Source organism: Capsicum annuum, chromosome 5 (genome assembly GCF_002878395.1).
Source record: "Capsicum annuum cultivar UCD-10X-F1 chromosome 5, UCD10Xv1.1, whole genome shotgun sequence".
Taxonomy (NCBI): Eukaryota; Viridiplantae; Streptophyta; class Magnoliopsida; order Solanales; family Solanaceae; genus Capsicum; species Capsicum annuum.
Window position 1 is genome coordinate 27,582,172 of NC_061115.1, and position 22,073 is coordinate 27,604,244.

The 22,073-nt window shown below is 35.0% G+C and overlaps 1 pseudogene; it reads left to right on the forward strand.

Moving 5' to 3' along the window:
• LOC107853939 overlaps positions 1–15,507 on the forward strand; it is a 21,623-nt pseudogene extending 6,116 nt beyond the window's left edge.
• The last annotated feature ends 6,566 nt before the right edge of the window (positions 15,508–22,073 follow it).

Sequence of the window (22,073 nt, forward strand, 5' to 3'; positions counted from 1 at the left end):
TAGTCACTCAATCAATGTGGAAGGAAGACATCACATTTCCAAGAAAAAAAATAGCAAAATAGTTAGTTATGCTCCTATTACTATCAAAGGTTGTGTTAACGAACCATTACCATCACCATCACTATCACCAGCTGCTTCTCCAAGTAATGTTGCCCCATCGGAGAGCCCCGATTTTAGTCCTGATTATATTTTTGATGTGATGGAGTATGGAGCCGTTGGGGATGGGTCCACGGGCGATACGGAAGCATTCATAGAGACTTGTAAAGACGCATGTCAAGTCGAATCCGTTGTGCTTTTGGCTCCCATAGACCGTACTTTTATGATAACTACATCTATTTTCTCCGATCCTTGCAAACCTGGACTCGAATTTCAAGTAAGAACATATTATTACAGTACTTTCTTTGTTTCAATTTATGCGACAGACCAAACTAGAGGAAAATATTTTGTTCTACATTATCTGTAATTTTAATATTAATATTATTATTATTATTATTATTATTATTTTATTATTATTATTATTATTATTTTATTATTATTATTATTATTATTATTATTATTATTATTATTATTATTTTAACAAATAGGTAGATGGGGCGCTAATGCCACCAAAAGGACCAAAAAGTTGGCCTAGAGAAGATGATAAAAAGCAATGGATTTATTTTTACAGACTTGATAACATGACTTTTACTAGGACTGGGACTATAGAAGGGTGGGAACTCCCCTGCAAACCTCATAGTGTAAGTTTTTTTTTTGTAAGGATATTTTTTGGTTTGGTTTAAACTTAAACAAGAAATATAATATACTACTACTCAGCTTAAAAAAGGATTCGCTTTCCTTTTTAGTTCTTTTAAAATAGAATGACCTTTTTCTTTTCCAGTAACAATTTAATTTCAACTTTTTTCATGACATGTTTAAGATCACATTTAACATAACCGTAGTAGTAGTATATTTTTTTTTGGTTGCCTAAGGTATACCCACAGTCGGCACCCGTGAGACTAATCCTTCATTCCTCGGTCAGCGCATTTTGCGGTAGGTAACTGGCCACAGAGTTTGCTCTATTCGTCAGAGGCGGGAGTAGTAGTAGTATATTTTTAAGTATAGATTATAGAGTATATGATTCTCGTAAATGTATGTTTTCGTTGTAATCAGTACAATTCTAATTTGTCAAATTTCAGGGACCTAATGGCTTTAGTTTATCAGGACCATGTGACAGCCCTACTATAAGTCAGCTACACTTCCTCTCTTCCCAAAAGTATTTCCTAGTTTGATAAAATGAAGTACCTTTAGTTTGATATTTATATATGTATTAAGAAATTTAGATAATATGTATAGATAATTTATCGACTCATTAACTATCTTTTTAAAAAGAGGAATTCATCGACGGCCTCTTAAAGGTGACACCAACTTTTGTTGGGTTCATAATATATGAAAGAAGTGTGAATGGAAAAATTAAGAATAAAATGATGGAGGGGAAGGAGACACTAAAATGGCAAGTGTACTCCCAAATTAGAAAGTTTACTCTTTTTCCCACATTGGTGGAAGAAGAGAACTTGAAAGTGTTTATAATCAAGAACACTTACTCCACATGGAAAGTGAGGAAAGAAATAATAGATGCCTCATGCCATCATCATCATCACTCGCTCGGCTCGTATTTGGATTTGGATTTGGATTTGATTTGGATTTGGCAAATGATTGATCAGTGAGATCTATCTTTTTGGACAAACTTTATTTGAATTCCAAAGAATGCCAAGGAAAAATGCAGTAAAAATTTTTCTGCAGTTTAGAACTCCATTTATATATACATGCAGTAACAGTTGCATTGTTTCAAGTGAACTGATGCATTGTTTTCAAACAGTGCTTCAGAAATGATACATTGTTCTGAACTGAGGTTACAGAAGGTTGCAATGGTTCGAAATGATGCTTCAGAAGGATGTAATCCTTCAATGAAGAGACACACTAACTCATGAAATAAGATGACTAATCAGGAAAAGTTGCAATCTTTGATGAACAGACATGAACTTACAACAAAGGTGTAACCTTTGGAGTGAACCATTACCTCTTTTCAGAAGAGGCATGTTGTGGCTCTATAAACCTGGTTTCTTCCACAGGTTTAGTACAAAATTTTCAGATTAAAAACTCTCTTCTTCTCTAAAAAATATTCTATATGATCACTTATAAAGTTTTGTGAGTTCAAAGTTATTCCAACCGTTTGAGGTACCACTACTACTGGTCTGTTAGCCATTTTATCCTGGGAGGAAAAATTCCACAACCTCAGTTATAGTGAGGGGGATTATTTTCTTAAGGAAAATCCATGAATTCAGATGACTTGGCTATTTTCTGTTTCATCTTAATTTCTGCAAAATAAAATACACCTCTTGGAAAGGTGGTTTGATCTTGTGTTGAGGGTATTTGATATACTTCATTGTGTTCTTGTTTATACTTGAACTCAAGTTGAAGTTGGTGTTGTAATATATAGATTCTGTGTACCCGTAGTACAAACAAAATAACAATCTTAAGGAAATTAATTACTATTACAGAATCTGTATTTCTTGTTTTTGGAGATTAAAGTTTTAACTTTCTACTCCGCCTGAACTTAACTAGTGATTTAAAGTCATAAAAACTTCGTCACAAGTTAAAGATCATTCGGTTGAAAATTGGAAGTCATTAAAACTTCATTGTTAACTAGAAACAAGAGAAAAAAGAATATTTAAAGTTGCTTAATTTTTATAAATAGTATTCTGAAAATACTAAGTATTTTTTGTCTTGTGGTGATAGAAAAATGGCAACGAAAAGTCAAATTATGGATGCAACAACGTCTGTGGGGGTAACTAATATTGCCACATCAAGTCACACAAATGCTCCACCAACAATGGCACCAGTGGAAAAGTCCAAAAAATGTTTGGGTATTGACTTCAAGTGGTGGCAGCAAAAGATGTTCTTTTACCTCACCACTTTATGTCTACAACGGTTCACTAGCGAAGATGCTCCTGAGGTACCTGAGGTAACCTCGGAAAAAGACTGTGTAGTTATTGTAGAAGCTTGGAAACATTCGGACTTCCTTTGCAAGAATTATATTCTGAGTGGTCTCCAAGACGACATCTACAATGTTTATAGTGGAACCAAGACATCGAAGGAACTGTGGGGGGCACTTGAACAAAAATATAAGATGGAGGATGCAGGAATTAAGAAATTCCTTGTTGCACGATTCCTGGACTTCAAAATGATAGATAGCAAATCTGTTGTCTCTCAAGTACAGGAGTTGCAATTCATCATACATGATCTCCTAGTAGAAGTTTTAATTGTGAATGATGCATCCAAGTAGCAGCAGCAATAGTTGAGAAGCTACCACCTTTATGGAAAGACTTCAAAAACTACTTAAAGCATAAACACAAGGAGATGACTGTTGAAGATCTTATTGTCTGACTTTGTATTAAAGAGGATAATAAAGCTGCTAAAAGAAGTTCAAAGGGAAATTCTACAATTAATAGAGCACTTATTGTAGAAGATGACCAAAACAATTCCAAGAAAAGAAAGAAAGCTAAACAAGGAAGCAATCAACCTAAGAAAAAGTTTAAGGTAAAATGCTTCAACTGTGGCAAGATTGGCCACAAGTCTACAGATTATCGTGCCCCAAAGAAAGGCAAGAAGAAGGATCAAGAAAATATCATTGAATCCAACAAAGAATCCGATGATCTGTGTGCTATGTTCTCAGAATGAAACTTGATGAGGAATCCTCACGAATAGTGAATGAATTCTGGTGCCACCCGCCATGTATGTGCCAACAAGAAGTTGTTTTCTTCATTTGATCCATCTCAAGCAGAAGAAATGATCTACATGGCTAACTCCACTACTGCTAAGGTGGAGGGAACAAAAAAATTTTGCTTAAAGATGAATTCCGGCAAGGTCTTGACACTGAACAATGTGTTATATGTTTCGGAGTTACGTAGGAACTTAATTTCTGTTTCACTCCTATATAAGAACGGATTCAAATATGTAAACATTTCTGGAAAAATTATAATTAGCAAAGGATAAATGTATGTAGGAAAAGGCTATCTGACCGAAGGCCTTTATAAGATGAATGTAGTGATTGTTGAAATAAATAAAAGTTCGAATTCTTCTTATTTTCTTGAGTCTTATAATTTATGGCATGAACATTTAGGCCATGTTAATTACAAAACATTATGAAAACTGATTAACTTAGAAGTTTTGCCAAACTTTGAGTGCAATAAATCAAAGTATCAAACGTGTGTGGAATTGAAGTTCGTTAAAAGGAATTCCAATCCCTTAGACTTAATACATACTAACATTTGTGATATGAAGTCTACACCATCCCGTGGTGGGAAAAAGTATTCATAACTTTTATTGATGATTGCACTAGATATTGTTATGTCTACTGCTAAATAGTAAGGATGAAGCTATAGAAGCATTTAGGCAATATAAAACTGAAGTTGAAAATTATTTAGACAAAAAGATCAAAATGATAAGAGCTGATAGGGGCGGAGAATATGAATCTCCCTTTGCGTAAATATGTGTAAACAATGGAATAATCCATCAAAATATAGCCCTATATTCACCTAAATCTAATGAAATTGTAAAATGAAAAAAACCAAACTTTGAAGGAAATGATGAATGTCATACTAATAAGTTCTGGTTTACCACAAAACTTAGGGGGAAGGCTATCCTTAAGGCCAATCGTATACTCAACAGAGTTCCCCATAGTAAGACACAATCAATTCCTTACGAAAAATGGAAAGAAAGGAAACCCAACTTGAAATATTTCAAAGTGTGGGGGTGTCTAGCGAAGGTTCAAGTTCCTATACCTAAAAGGGTTAAAATAGGACCTAAAATGGTGGACTGTGTGTTCATAGGATATGCTAATAGTAGTAAAGCATGTCGATATTTGGTTCAGAAATCCGAACATTTGGATTTTAATGAAAATACGGTAATTGAATCAGATAATGCTGAATTCTTTGAAAACATTTACCCGTATAAAATTAGACATAAACAGTCTAATGGAGGATCTAAATGACCTTTAGATGAACCAAGTGAGAATGTACATAATGAAAAATATCCAAGACGTAGAACACGTCAAAGAATGTCAACTTCGTTTGGATCAGATTTTGTAACATTTCTCTTAGAAAATGAGCGTCAAATATTTAAGGAAGCGATGTTATCGTCACACTCATCCTTTTGGAAAGAGGCAGCCAATAGTGAGATAAATTCAATCTTAAGCAACCATACACGGAAATTGGTTAACCTTCCTCCCGAAAATAAACCCTTAGGTTCTAAATGGATCTTCAAAAGAAAAATGAAGGTGGATGGTACTATTGACATATACAAGGCAAGACTTCTAGTAAAAGGCTTCAAATAGAAAGAAGGCCTTGATTACTTAGATAAATACTCGCCAGTAACAAGGATAACCTCGATTCGAATGTTAATTGCCTTGGCGGTGGCATGTAATCTTAAAATCCATCAAATGGATGTGAAGACCGCATTCCTAAATAGAGATTTGGAGGAATAAATATGCATGGAACAACCTAAGGGTTTTATGGTTCCAGGAAAAAAAATAAGGTGTGTGAACTTGTTAATTCACTATATGGACTAAAACAAGCACCTAAGCAATGGCATGAAAAGTTTGACCAAACCATGTTGGCAAACGGATTCAGGATTAATGGATGTGAAAAATGTGTATATATTAAAGACACACCAAATCACAAGGTCATTGATTTTTTATATGTGGATGATATGTTGATCATCAGCAGAGATATTTGTGACATAAATACAACCAAACGAATGCTTGAGAGCAAGTTTGCTATGAAAGACCTTCGAGTTGCAGATGTGATCTTAGGTACAAGAATCCATCGAAATCTACAAGGGTTAGCATTGTCACAGTCTCATTATATCGAAAAAGTACTTGAAAAGTTCAAGTATATGGAATTCGGTATTACCAAGACTCCATTGGATGTGAACTTTGGCCCAAGCCAGTGGCACCAGTATGTATACACTGTGATAGCCAAGTGGCAATAAGTAGGGCAGGGAGCATGATGTACAATGGTAAATCTCATCATATACGCCAAACATATAATACCATTAGGGAACTTCTATCTAGTGTAATTATCACGATTGACTATGTAAAGTCAAAGGTAATGTGTTGGATCCACTTACAAAAGGTCTATCTAGAGAAAGAGTGGAAAGAACATTCAAGCGAATGGGTTTAAGGCCTAGGATGAGTCAGCATGGTGGTAACTCTACGTAGCAGACTGGAGATCCCAAGATCTAGGTTCAAGGAGATCAAACAAAGTTGTGTCTGACAGGTTCAACATTGTCAATTACCCAATCCACTCTCATGATGTAGACAATATATAGTAAACTACTGTAAGACTTAAGGTGAAAAGTCTTTCAATAGTTATCTAAATTTGACAGATTTGACCAAATAGTTTAATCCACAGGATTGAAAGTTTAAAAATCACCTATGCGAGGGTGAAGTGGAATCCGCTTCAAAGAGAATGTTAGTAAAGGCCTATTCTCTAAGCTCTCATGAAACTGGAACGTGTTCATGGCTGAAAAGAAAAAAACCGTGAGAACCATAAATGTTAAAAGGATGGTTGTGTGACATGTATTGTCTATGTGTAAATTAAAGATCGATGGTTGAAAGATATCAAATCTACCGATTGACCGAGTGCATCCGATGCATGTTCACTCTGGAAAGATCAAAGGGAAACTCACTTATCCAGATACAATCAGTCTTTGCTTGATGATCGCATACTTTTCTGTAAAAATTTTACGAAAAATAACCATTCTCCATTCATGTGGGAGATTGTTGGGTTCATAGTATATGAAAGAAGTGAGAAAAGAAAAAATAGAGAATAAAATGGTGGAGGGGAAGGAGACACTAAAGTGGAAAGTGTACTCCCAAATTAGAAAGTTTACTCTTTCTCCCACATTGGTGGATGAAAAGAACTTGAAAGTGTTTATAATCAAGAACACTTACTCCACATGGCAAGTGAGTTAAGAAATAATACATGTCTTGCGTCGTCTTCGTCGTCGCTCGCTTGGCTTGGACTCGGATTCGAACTTGGATTTGGATTTGGATTTGGATTTGGCAAATGATCGATCGATGAGATCTATCTTTTTGGAAAAACTTTATTTGAATTCCGAATAATGTCGAGGAAAAATGTAGTAAAATTTCTGTAATTTCAGAACACCATTCATTTATACATACAGTAACAGTTGCACTTTTTCAAGTGAACTGATGCATTGTTTTCGAACTAGTACTTCAGAAATGATACATTGTTTTGAACTGAGGTCACAAAAGGTTGAAATGGTTCGAAATGATGCTTCAGAAGAATGCAATCCTTTAATAAAGTGACATACTGATTCATGAAATAAGATGATTGTTTAGGAAAAGATGCAATCTTTGATGAACAGACATAACCTTACAGCAAAGGTGTAACCTTTGGAGTGAACCATTGCCTCTTTTCAGAAGAGGCATGTTATGGCTATATAAACCTGGTTTCTTCCTCAGGTTTAGTATAAAATTTTCAGATTAAAAACTCTCTTCTTGTCTCAAAAATTTTTTATGTGATCACACAAAATGTTCTGTGATTTTGAAGATATTCCAAATGTTTGAGGTACCGCTACTATTGGTCTGTTAGCCATTTTATTCTGGGAGAAAAAATTCCACAACCTTGGGTACAGTGATGGGATTATTTCCTTAAGAAAAATCTATGAATTTGGACGACTTGGTTATTTTCTATTTCATCTTAATTTCTGTAAAATAAAATACACCTCTTGGAAAGGTGATTTTGATCTTGTGTTGAGGGTATATGATATACTTCATTGTGTTCTTGTTTATACTTGAACTCAAGTTGAAGTTGGTATATTGTAATATATTGATTCTTTGAACCCGAAGTACAAATGAAATAACTATCTTAAGGAAATAAATTACTTTAAGCGGTGGTAGAAAAACATGTTCTTTTACCTCACCACTTTATTTCTGCAACAGTTCACTCGCGAAGACGCTCCTATGGTACCCGAGGGAACCTTGGACAAAGACCGCTTTGTTATTGTAGAAGCTTCTAAACATTTGGACTTCTAATGCAGGAATTATATTCTGAGTGGTCTCCAAGACGACCTCTAAGATATTTATAGTGTAACCAAGACATCATAGGAACTGTGGGGGGCACTTGAATGAAAATATAAGACGAAGTATGCGGGAATTAAGAAATTACTTATTGCACGATTCCTGGACTTCAAAATGATAGATAGCAAATCTGTTGTCTCTCAAGTACAGGAGTTGCAAGTCATCATACTTGATCTCCTAGAAGAAGGTTTAATTGTGAATAATGCTTCCAAGTAGCAGCAGCTATAGTTAAGAAGCTACCACCTTTGTGGAAAGACTTAAAAAACTACTTAAAGCATAAACGCAAGGAGATGACTATTGAATATCTTATTGTCCGACTTTGTATTGAAGAGGATAATAAAGCTTCTGAAAGAAGGTCAAAGGGGAATTCTACAATTAATGGAGCACTTATTGTAGAAATGACCAAAACAATTCCAAGAAAAGAAAGAAAACTGAACATGGAAGCAATCAACCCAAGAAAAAGTTCAAGGGAAAATCTTCAACTATGGCAATATTGGCCATAAGTCCACAGATTATCGTGCCCCAAAGAAAGGCAAGAAGAAGGATCAAGAAAATATTATTGAATCCAACAAAGAATACAATTATCTGTGTGCTATGTTCTCAGAATAAAACTTGACGGGGAATCCTTGTGAATGGTGGATGGATTCTAGTGCCACCCGTATGTATGTACCAACAAGGAGTTATTTTCGTGATTTGCTCTGGCTCAAGCAGAATAAATGATCTACATGGCTAACTCCTCTACTGCTAAGGTGGAAGGAACAGGAAAAATTTGCTTAAAGATGACTTCCGGCAAGGTCTTGACACAGCAAAATGTGTTATATGTTTCAAAGTTACGTAGGAACTTAATTTTTGTTTCACTCCTAGATAAGAACGGATTCAAATGTGTAACCTTTGCTGGAAAAATTATAATTAGCAAAAGAGAAATGTATGTAGGAAAAGGCTATCTGACCGAAGGCCTTTATAAGAGAAATGTAAGGACTGTTGAAATAAATAAAAGTTTGAATTCTTCTTATTTGCTTGAGTCTTATGTTTATGGCATGAACGTTTAGGCCATGTTAATTACAAAACGTTACCAAAACTGATTAACTTAGAAGTTTTGCCAAACTTTGAGTGCATTAAATCAAAGTGTCAAACGTGTGTGGAATCGAAGTATGGAAAGCATCCTTATAAGTCCGTTGAAAGGAATTCCAATCTCTTAGACTTAATATACACTAACATTTGTGATATGAAGTCAATACCATCACATGGTGGGAAAAAGTATTTCATAACTTTTATTAATGATTGCACTAGATATTGTTATGTCTACTTGCTAAATAGTAAGGATGAGGCAATAGATGCGTTTAGGCAATATAAAACTAAAGTTGAAAATCTGTTAGACAAAAAGATCAAAATGATAAGAAGTGATAGGGGCGAAGAATATGAATCTCCCTTTGCACAAATATGTGTAGAGAATGGAATAATCCATCAAACTACGACCCCATATTCACCTCAATCAAATGGAATTGCAGAAAGGGAAAATCGAACTTTGAAGGAAATGATGAATGTCATACTTATAAGTTTTGGTTTACCACAAAACTTATGGGGGGAGGCTATCCTTACCCCATAGTAAGACACAATCAATTCCTTACAAAAAATGGAAAGGAAGGAAACCCAACTTAAAATATTTCAAAGTGTGGGGGTGTCTAGCGAAGGTTCAAGTTGCTATACCTAAAAGGGTTAAGATAGGACCTAAAACGGTGGACTGTGTGTTCATAGGATATGCTAAAAGTAGTAAAGCATGTCAATTTTTGGTTCATAAATTCTAATATACAGATATTAATAAAAATACGGTAATTGAACCAGACAATGTTGAATTATTTAAAAATATTTACCCTTATAAAATTAGACATGAACAGTCTAGTGGTTGATCTAAACGACCTCGAGATGAACCAAGTAAGAATGTACATAATGAAAAATATCCAAGACGTAGTACACTTCAAAGAATGTCAACTTCGTTTGGATCGGATTTTGTAACATTTCTCTTAGAAAATGAGCCTCAAATATTTAAAGAAGCAATGTTGTCATCAGACTCATCCTTTTGGAAAGAGGCAGTCAATAGTGAGGTAGATTCAATCTTAAGAAACCATACATGAGAATTGGTTGACCTTCCTCCCAAAAATAAACCGTTAAGTTCTAAATGGACCTTAAAAAGAAAAATGAAGGCGGATGGTACTATTGACAAATACAATGCAAGACTTGTAGTAAAAGGCTTCAAACAGAAGGAAGGCCTTGATTACTTTGATACATACTCACCGGTAACAAGGATAACCTTGATTCAAATAGTAATTACCTTGGTGGTGGTATAAGATCTTCAAATCCATCAAATGGATGTGAAGTCCGCATTCCTAAATAGAGATTTAGAGGAAGAAATATACATGCAATAACTTGAGGGTTTTGTGGTTCCAAAAAAAGAAAATAAGGAGTGTAAACTTGTTAATTCACTTTATGGACTAAAACAAGCACCTAAGCAATGGCATGCAAAGTTTGACCAAACCATGTTGGCAAACGGATTTAAGATAAATGAATGTGATAAATGTGTATATATTAAAGACATACCAAATCACCAAGTCATTGATTGTTTATATGTTGATGATATGTAGATCATCAGCAGAGACATTTGTGAAATAAATTCAACCAAATGAATGCTTAAGAGCAAGTTTGATATGAAAGACCTTGGAGTTGCAGTGTGATCTTAAGTATAAGAATCCATCAAACTCCACAAGGGTTTGCATTTTCATAGTATCATTATATCGAAAAAGTACTTGACAAGTTCAAGTATATGGAAATTGGTATTGTCAATACTCCATTGGATGTGAACTTTGCACTTTGAAAGAATGAAGGTGAAAGTGACTCACAATTGGAGTACGCAAGTGTATTGGGATGTTTAATGTATATAATGAACTATACACGACCAGACATAGCATGTGCAATTAGTAAATTGAGTCGGTACATGAGTAATCCCAATAAAACTCATTGGATGGCAATGAAAAGAGTTTTGGGGTATCTTAAATAGACTCAAAACTATGCTTTACATTATAATAAATATCCTACGGCACTTGAAGGATACAGTGATGCAAATTGGATCACCAGATTGAATGAAGTAAAATCCACAAGTGGATATGTGTTTACTATCGGTGGAGGAGCAGTTTCTTAGAAATCATCCAAACAGATCTGTATTGCTCGCTCTATAATGGAATCTGAATTTATCGCATTAGATAAAGCCGGTGAAGAAGCAGAATGGCTCTGCAATTTCTTGGAAGATATTCTGTATTGACCCAAGCCAGTGGCACCAGTATGTATACAATGTGATAGCCAAGCGGCAATAGGTAGGGCAGGGAGCATGATGTACAATGGTAAATCTCGTCACATATGACGGAGACATAATACCATTAAGGAACTTCTCTCTAATGGAATTATCACTATTAACTATGTAAAGTTAAAGGATAATGTGTCCGATCTACTTATAAAAGGCCTATCTAGAGAAGGAGTGGAAAGAACAACCAAGGAAATGGGTTTAAGGCCTAGGACGAGTAAGCATGGCGGTAACTCTACCTAGCAGACTGGAGATCCCAAGAGCTAGGTTCACGGAGATCAAACAAAGTTGTGTCTGACAAGTTCAACATTGTCAATTATCGAACCTATTCTCATGATGTAGATAATGTATAGTAAACTAGGATAAGACTTAAGGTGAAAAGTCTTTTAATAATTATTTAAATTTGACAGATTTGACCAAATAGTTTAGTCTACGGGATTGAACATTTAGAAATCACCTATGCGAGGGTGAAGTGGAAGCTGCTTCAAAGAGAATGTTAGTAAAGGCCTATTCTCTAAGCTCTCATGAAACTGGGACGTGTTCATGGCTGAAAAGAATAAAACTGTGAGAACCATAAACGTTAAAAGGCTGGTTGTGTGACATGTATTGTCTAGGTGTACATTAAAGCGCGACGGTTCCAAGATATCAAATATACCGATTGACCGAGTACATCCGATGTATGTTCACTATGGAAAGTTCAAAGGGAAACTCACTTATCCAGATGCAATCAGTCTTTGCTTGATGATCACATACTTATCCATAAAAATTTTACGAAAAATAGCCATTCCCCATTCCTGTGGGGGATTGTTGGGTTCATAGTATATGAAGGAAGTAAGAATAGAAAAAAATAGAGAACAAAATGGTGGAGGGAAAGGAGACACTAAATTGGAAAGTGTACTCCCAAATTAGAAAGTTTACTCTTTCTACCACATTGGTGGAAGAAGAGAACTTGAAAGTTTTTATAATCAAGAACACTTACTCCACATGGTAAGTGAGGCAAGAAATAATAGATGACTCACACCGTCGTCATCGTCGCTCGCTCGGCTCGACTTCAGCTTTGGCTTCAGATTTGGATTTGGATTTGGATTTGGCAAATGATCGATCGATGAGATCTATCTTTTTGGACAAACTTTATTTGAATTTTGAATAATGCCGAGGAAAAATGTAGTAAAATTTCTGCAGTTTTGGAACTCCATTTATTTATACATACAGTAACAGTTGCACTTTTTCAAGTGAACTGATGCATTGTTTTCGAACTAGTACTTCAGAAATGATACATTGTTTTGAACTGAGGTTACAGAAGGTTGAAATGGTTCAAAATGATGCTTCAGATGGATGCAATCCTTTAATAAAGTGACACACTAATTCATGAAATGAGATGAGTGTTCAGGAAAAGATGCAATCTTTGATAAACAGACATGAACTTACAGCAAAGGTGTAACCTTTGGAGTGAACCATTTCCTCTTTTCAGAAGAGGTATGTTGTGGCTATATAAACCTGGTTTCTTCCATAGGTTTAGTATGAAATTTTCAAATTAAAAACTCTCTTCTTGTCTCAAAAATATTTTGTGTGATCACTCAAAACGTTCTGTGAGTTTGAAGATATTCCAACCGTTTGAGGTACCGCTACTATTGGTCTGTTAGCTATTTTATCCTGGGAGGAAAAATTCCACAACCTCGGGTACAGTGAGGGAGACTATTTCCTTAAGGAAAATTCGTGAATTCGGACGACTTGGCTATTTTTTGTTTCATCTTAATTTCTGCAAAATAAATTACACCTCTTGGAAAGGTGATTTTGATCTTGTGTTGAGGGTATTTGATATACTTCATTGTGTTCTTGTTTATACTTGAACTCAAGTTAAAGTTGGTGTTGTAATATACTAATTTTGTGTACCCGAAGTACAAATGAAATAACAACTTTCACTTAGACATCTTAACTAGACCTTCTTAAGTAAGTTGAAAGTCAAAATGACCCACAGGACCACCCCACATGAGTTTTGTTGTTTAAAATTAACAAAGGCCTAGTTGAAGTATCTAAGTGAGAGTTCGTGTCAACTTTAAGGGCCTTCGATGAGTTCCGCCTTTTTAAAATCTACAATTTGTTAGTTCAAAATTCTTGATTATTAATTTCTATTTTCATGACCTAACTTTTTTTTTTTGAATATATTCTTTTGCAGATGATAGGGTTTATCCAGAGTTCGAATTTGGTTGTAAGAGGTTTAAGAGTAGAAAACAGTCTAATGTTCCACATGATATTTGATGAATGTGAAGGAGTATTGATAGATCAACTATCAATTTCTTTACCAAAGCTTAGCCAAACACTGATGGAATTCACATTGAGAACACCAAATCTGTGGGAATCTACAACTCTGTCATAACCACTGGTAAGTAACTTGATTTTGATGCCGTTATTTAATTTATTTACACGTGTATTTACTTCATTATAATTTAAAATGTACGGTGTCTGGAAATTAATTTTGATAAATTCTAACGCCTAAAATTTCATATGGCAAAAGATCAGGCACGTTATGCTAAAAATTATGTCATTTTCATCGGACTTTAGTTGTTTTCGTCTGAATTTTATGCACATGAGATCAAAGTTCAAACAAAATTGACTACAGTTAAGTAATTATTGAATTTTGTTTATTTATGGCTGAACTTCAGTTAAAAATAATTGTAGTACAACCAATTTTACTTGAACTTCAGCAGAATTATATGAACTTAACTTATGTTTAATGTAAGATGTATCTGAAGATGATTACAAGTTAGCCTAACTTCAGATATCCTGAAGATGGGTACAAAAATTTTTACCTAAGAAAATGTAATGTATGTTGCACCAGGGGATGATTGCATATCAATTGGACCTTGCAGTTCAAACATTAATATTGAAGGAGTCATATGTGGGCCTAGTCACGGGATCAGGTATATTTTTATTTTTATTTTTACTTTAGTGATGTTCAGAGTCTTTAAGAATATCGATGTATGCTCAAATTCTCTAAAAGTGTATTTTTAAGGATTTGATGTAGGTATGATAATATTTTGAAGAATTCAAGCTACTTAGTCCGTTATTGATCTCACATACAATTTTATATGTAATAAACTTATATTCCAAATACATAAAACAACGAAAAGCTGAATCATTATTTTCCTAACTAGTGTAATAAGGACAAGATCTGTCTTTTTGTCTTTTAATAATCCTATTAATTAATCATGTATTCCCCAATATTTTGTGTATATTCCACATTGTTGAAATGAACTTTTAAGTAAAAGATTGTATTGAAATAAAATAATTTATTATTACTTTTACAAAGTGAAAAAAGGTAGATTTTCTATGATTTTTACAAATAGCTTTTGGGGCCAAATTACTCATTTTAACTAATAAATTGCTCATCGGCAATTGTTTTTAGTAAACACAATGACGCTTATTATCAGTTTCAATACTTCTATTACCCAAACAAATAACTATTTCTATTTATAAAATTGTATTTTCCAGTGCTAGTTAATATCAAATACCGATATACACTTGCCCTATTTTTCTGCAACATTGGGAGCCTAGGGATGCACTATAGCCAGGCATGTATGTCAAACAAAACGGTCCATAACACCATTATTCGAGATTCAAACAACCAAGTTCGAATCAAGACATGGCAAGGAGGGTCAGGATCAGTAACAGGATTGTCATTTGATACAATTCAAATGAAAAATGTGCTCAATTGCATCATCATAGATCAATACTACTGCTATAAAAAAGGCTGTCAGAACGAGACGTCCACCATTTCTTTGAGTGAAATCTCTTATCGAAACATCAAGGGCACCTACAACATTAGGAGAATGCCCATACACTTTGCCTGTAGTGACACCATTGCCTGCACAAATATTACTATGTCTGAAGTTGAAATTCCACCACATGAAGGTGATCTTGTGGCCGATCCTTTCTGCTGGAACACGTATGGAATTCAACAAATGTTAACAGTACCTCCAATTAATTGACTCTGCAAGATGGAATGCCATAGGAAACTAGAAACACTATTGATCATTCCTGCAGTATGATCGATCGATCAATCGATGAGTTCACTTTTTTACTTTCAACGTAAAATATCTACCAATAAAAAGATTTCTTTGAAGAGCTTTTCTATTCATTATTTCCATTACAATTACGATAAATTAACAATTAAAAACTATGTAATGCACAGTGCGGACATATCTTTTATATTTTTCTGTAATAAAGGTAAATAAGTTTAAGTGTAAGCTTATTTACCTCAATTCTAGTCACTGTGAAGATTAAAAATTCACACCAATAACATAAATTTCGAACTACAGAAGACACTCTCAATATATAAAAAATTAAGATAAAATGTAAGAAAACTAACAAATGTGCTTGCATAAACAGTCAGAGAGATTGTTAAGCTTTATCGTAGAGATCGAGATATGCCCTGTTATCCCTAAAGCTTGTTACAACCTTGAGATCACCATTGTTTTCTATGGACAAACCCTAGAGAGTGAACATGAAAATAAAGAGAGAAAATGGAAAGTCAATTGCTTCTAGAGAGTTCATCTATTACAACTGTCTCTCATATTAACTACTATGTAAAAATATCCGAGGTATTATATATTGTACATATTGAAGCCAGGTATATAATTGTGGGCCACTCTCTATGCTGGGCTAGTGTCTTTATTGGGCCTAACACCCCAGGCTTGAGGGTGAGTAAACACCAAACTTGGAAAAGAAATGCTGATAAAGATGATTAGTGAGGGGCTTTGTCAAAATATCTGCAAGCTACTACGAGCTGGGAATGTAAAGAAGGGAGACAAGACCAGCAACTAGGCAATCACGAACATAATGAAAATCAACATCAATGTGATTGGTGAATTCGTGGAACATTGGGTTCTTAGCAATGTGAAAAGCAGCCTGGCTATCCCAATGAAGAGGAATCGAGTTAGAATCATGTCAGATAAGATCACCAAGTAGGCAAACCAACCATGCAATATCAACCACCACTTTGTAGAGATCATGATATTCTGCCTCAAAGGATAAAGAAATTGTAGGCTGTTTTTTCCTCTTCCAGGAAATAGGACACCACCAAGAGTAATTAAAAAACCAAAAATAGATTTCCTAAAAGAAGTACACCCAACCCAATTAGAATCAGAGTAAGTTGTAATGCCCCGGGAGTTCACTCTGGACGCCACACGGTGCTTACAGTCCCGTGATACCACACGATAACCCATGATCTAGTATCTGTTGTCAGTACTGAATAAAACTGATAAACAACATATGCAGATTTTTAACTGAAATGCCATAAGGTTTTAATAACTAAAACCAATACTGAAATATGGTTTAAAACATCTGTAAACTTACTGATAAAGCAACTAAAAACTGAGTAGACTGTCTGTACTAGTCTGAAAGCCTCTAAACTGTGTAATTGTGGAGTTGATGGGACAAGCCCCCAACTAACTCAGACCGACAAAATAATTAAACTATTGATATAACTGAATAGAAGGTAACTCATCCTCAAAGGAAGGTGACTCACCACGGTTGCTTCTGCTGATGCACTAGAAATTCTAAGAATGATCGAGAATTCGAGCATCTGAACCTATGATATCAGATATCATAGCACAAGAAAATGAGTATGCGGTAAGTAGTTTTGAATTTACTAGTATGCTAAATGAGGTTAGGCTGATATGTATGGGTTCAGATTCATGAGTAATATCTGACTAAATGTATAGCATGACGTACTGAGTAATGATGCATAAAAACTGTAAAGACTGAGAATACATGACCATGCATACTACAAGTACTGAAGTAATTTGTAAACAGAGATACTGAATTCTAATAGTTAAATAACTGGTAAACTATATGCTATGGTCAAGCAAGACTAAACTGAATTCAGAACTGAGTACTAAAACTGAAACTGAGGGAGCTTTCATCTAACTGACATACCCCAATATAGACTGATTGGGGTCCAACCTGTGACCCCAGTTGGAAGGGTGTTAGTACTATGCCGCGGGTTACTAACAAAGGCTGGGTCAACCCTAATCTGACAGAAAGACTCATGATATATATATATATATATATATATATATATTTCAACCCTAAACTGGCAGGAAACATAAAAACCTACACTGGCTAACTTAGGGACTTCTACTAAGGGTCACACCTAAGCTGGCAGGAATACCCTCATCCTTGGGTTTTCTTGGTGTTGAATCCTGCTCCCAACTGAAATGACACTGATACAAGTTTGGGCTAAGCTTGACTGAACTCTCATTGACCATGTTAACTAACTAAGTGTTACTGCTCATGATACAACTAGGACACTTCTATAACTACTAAAAACTGAGCAAACAGCTAAATTTTGGGTATTATAACCCCCAGGACTCGATATCATTGACAATAGAACCATACCATAAAATTAAAGGCTTAGCAAATAGTCACAATTCAACTCTCACTCATCTAGACATTTTATCAAACACTTGAAAGACATAACCTTGTACATAAAATGAACAACATGCTAATATATCATAACTTCAACATTCAAATCATAATTTAGGGGATTCAACACGATACTTACATCAACTAACATACGTACTAGTTTATTTCACATGAAATTCACATATTCATAACTTGACACTCAAATTACAACACACACATGAACATATTACGATTTAAATCATGTGAACTCATAACTTAAGCTTTGGAAAGGATTCTTGGACTCCAAGGGTTGGAAGGGACCCTTGGATGAACACTTAACTTATACTAATTGATGAATTCTTGGAAGTTGTTGAGGGATTTCTTGAGAATTGTACTTGAAGCTTGAAGGGCTAGGGTTTGTGTTCTTGAGAGAGAATGTTTTGGATTTGAGTGAAATATGAATTTAGGGCCAAAAATGTTGTTTTAGGACTCAAATCCTATGATAAGGTAAAGGAAAAAGACTAAAATACCCTCCTAGGATTGGGATTTAAAAGTTTAAAAATGTACCCAGTGATGCAATGACCAACGCATTGTGTCACCCACCGATGTGATGGCCATCACACCACGTTGTTGAGTCCAATGTGGTACCCGATATGATGTGACCTAATCATGTTGGGTCACTGGTTTAGCCATCCAAACTTGCTTCAAACGTTGTTCGAAAAATCTGAAACTCACCCAAACTGAACTATAGACAACCCTGACCATGTATTAACTTAAAAACCAACTTTTTGAGGCCGAGAACGTTGTTAACAAAATAATCAAAGTTTAGAGGCTAAAACAAGAAAAAAATGAGACTAAGTATTCAATACTTAGCTAAATTTTGAGGTCCTAGGCCTCTTATGTACACTTTCTGTATGGGGTATTGCATAAGAACATAAAAAAAATCATGCTCCTTTCATTGAGAAGTTATTTGGGCACATGAATACCAACAAGTATATGAGGAGTTTGAGAAAGTTGTAGGAACTGACTCAAATGCTACACTGCAAAGGCTTTATCAAGACGAGTGTGTTGTAAGAACTTGATCTTGCCAATGAGCCTCTGATAACAAATTGGATCAGGTAAGGGTCACCCATGTTAGGGGTAAGCTTAATAGAAACATCCAAAGGAGTAACAACTAGAGAAAAATGATCAACATAAATTTATTTAAGAGATCAGTAATGAACTTGTGTTGGTTCATAATGTAGCCTTACGTATGATAAGAGACGTCAAGACCAAGGAAATAGTGAATGAAACCCAAATCTTGGATCTTAAACTGACAGTACAAATAAGATTTAAGGGACTACATTTTAGCAATATGATCACCAACCAATAAGATGTCATCCACATAGACCATAAGGATAATAAGAGAACCAGCTGAAGATTTGGTGAAAAGAGAGTAGTCATTTTTACTAAAAATGCAGCCTTTGTATCGCAAGGCTTCAGACAACTTGGAAAACCATTTCCTAGAAGCCTGCCTAAGGTTATAGAGGGAGTTTCTCAAATGGCAAACCAGAGTTGTTGAGGAAGAATTGGAAGAAGAGCTGACATCAAGTCCAAGAGGGACATTCATACAAACTTCCTCATGTAAATCACCTTAGAGAAAAGCATTATTCACATCCAATTGAACCACTATCCAACTTTTTTAACAGTAAGACTCAAAAGATATTTCACAGTTGTGAGGTTGACAACTAGAGAAAAGGTTTTAGTGAAGTCAATACCCTCTTTTTGAGCGTCACCTCTAATGACCAACCGAGCCTTATACCCTTCACAGGACCATCAACTTTGTATGATCTTATAGACCCATTATCAAGGGATGGATTTCTTATTAGGAGAAAGAGGGACAGTGTCCTAAGTATGGTTGGAAGCAAGAGAATTAAATTTATTTTGCATGGCCTCCTACCAAGAAAAATGGGAAACTACTTGCTGGTAATAGAGAGGCTCATGCAACTGATGCACAACAGTAGGTACCTTAAAAGAGTGGACTGAAGAGCACACATAATCAGAAAGATAAGTGGGCGTAAAGGTGGTTCTAGAAGACTTTTTAGGTGCCACTAGTGGATTAGAAGGAACTGAATAAGAATAAGAGAAAGGAGAAAAAATAGTAGGATACTAAGGGGAGAAGAAGGTAAATATACAAAGAGACAACTAGGGGTAGGAAAAAGACCGGGAGTAGAAAAAGCATAGTGACATACATGTTCATGAAAGACAACATCACTGGAAAACAAAATACAAAAAAGTAGAAAGAGAAATAAATTTGTAACCTTTCTTACCACAAGGGCAACCAAGGAAAACACAAGAAATTGATCTGGACTGGAATTTTTCCCTTCCAACCTTAAGAGAAGTAGCAAAACGAAGACACCCAAAAGATTTGAGATAATCATAAGAAGGTGTGATGCCAAGTAACTTCTCATAAAGGGAAATGTTTGACATAATAGTAGAAGACACTCGATTAATATATGTGACAGTAAGAATACAATCACCCCAATATTTTAAAAGGGAGATGTGATTGCAAAAGAAAGGCACTAACAACCTCTAATAGGTATTTGTGTTTTCTTTCCACTACTCCATTTTGTTAAAGAGTATGAGAACTGATTGTTTGATGAAGAATGCCATTCTCATTAAAGAATGAAGAGGATGCAACACTACCTAGTTCAAAGGCATTATAAGAACTAAAGGTTTGAACAAAGGTGTGAGAATGTGTCTTGACCATTGCAGTAAAGGCCTTGAGTATAGGTAGGATATTGTTCTTGCATAAAATAAAATGTGTCCATGTTACCCATGTAAAATCATCTACAAGGGATAGAAAGTGCCTGAACCCATTATAGGTTTGGGTATTATATAGACCCCAATTATCAATATGGACTAATTAGAAAGGTACTGTAGAGTGAATATCAGAAGTAGGGAATGAAGATATTTGTTGTCTTGCCACAGGCATGTAGAAGAAATATAGTATTGTTTAGTAGAGATTTTATCATACAGAAAAGGAATTAAATGCAACTTATGAAAAGGCATGTGGCCTAACATTTGGTGCCAAATAAATCTATCTTATTAACAACATGAGACTTAGTACATATAGGAATAGAAAGAAAAGTATCATATGAATCAATAAGAGAAGTGTTAAAAGAAAAAGTGGAATTAGGAACTGAAAAATAGTGTGTTATTGGATCCAATTGGGGTCTTGAAGAAAAGATCAATATTTGGATGAAGATACCTCTTCAGTGAAGGGCCTTGTAGCTAACAATGAGTTTTGGTAAACAATGCATGACAACCCAATTGAGAAATTAATTAATGAATAGAAATGAGATTAAAATAAAATAATGGTGCGGAAAGGACACAAGAAAGAATAATATCAGATCTCAAAATTAAAGAGCCAATGGAAAACATGTTTACTTTGTATCCATTTGGTACAGTCACATAAAAAGGTTTAGAAAAAGGAGAAATATTATGTAATAGGTATTTATGAGGAGTAATATGATTAGTGGCTCCTAAATCCAATATCCAAGGTTGAATACCTACATGTGTATGATCAGAAATATGATGACTCAATGACTTTTCAGCATAAGTGGTAAACAAACCTGCAAAGTGTGCAAATCTAGCAGAATCTAAAGTATAGTAATTAGAACTAGGACTAGCACTAGAGTAAGTAGGTGTTACTGACAACTGCTAAGTAAACAGTAAGTGTAGATGTTGATATTGTTCCTTATTAAACCCACAAGTGTACACATCAGAAGGATAAGCAAGGAATGGAGAAATGGATGTAGGATTTTTAGAACAAAAAGTTTCAGCCTAGACACAAGTAGCTGGGTTTTTGTTTTTGGTGAACTTGAAGTCCGAAACAAACCATGCATCCTGTAACATTTTTCCACAGCATGCCTAGGTCTTTTGTAATAGGTGCAAAAGAGAGATGGTTGGGGTTTCTTTGATGTGGGATCAAAGTTAACTCTTTAGGAATAACCCCTGCTAATCAGGGAATGACCACCATTCCTATTGGTTTAAGAGAAACCCTTGTTAATATTGGAGTTATACTGAGTTGAACTCCTATGATTATTAGGTGAAGCTGAGAAGTTAGCTGAATCACCTGTGAAATTAAGGGTAAAAGAGTGGTTTTCCCTTTGGCTTTCTTTTTGTAACAAT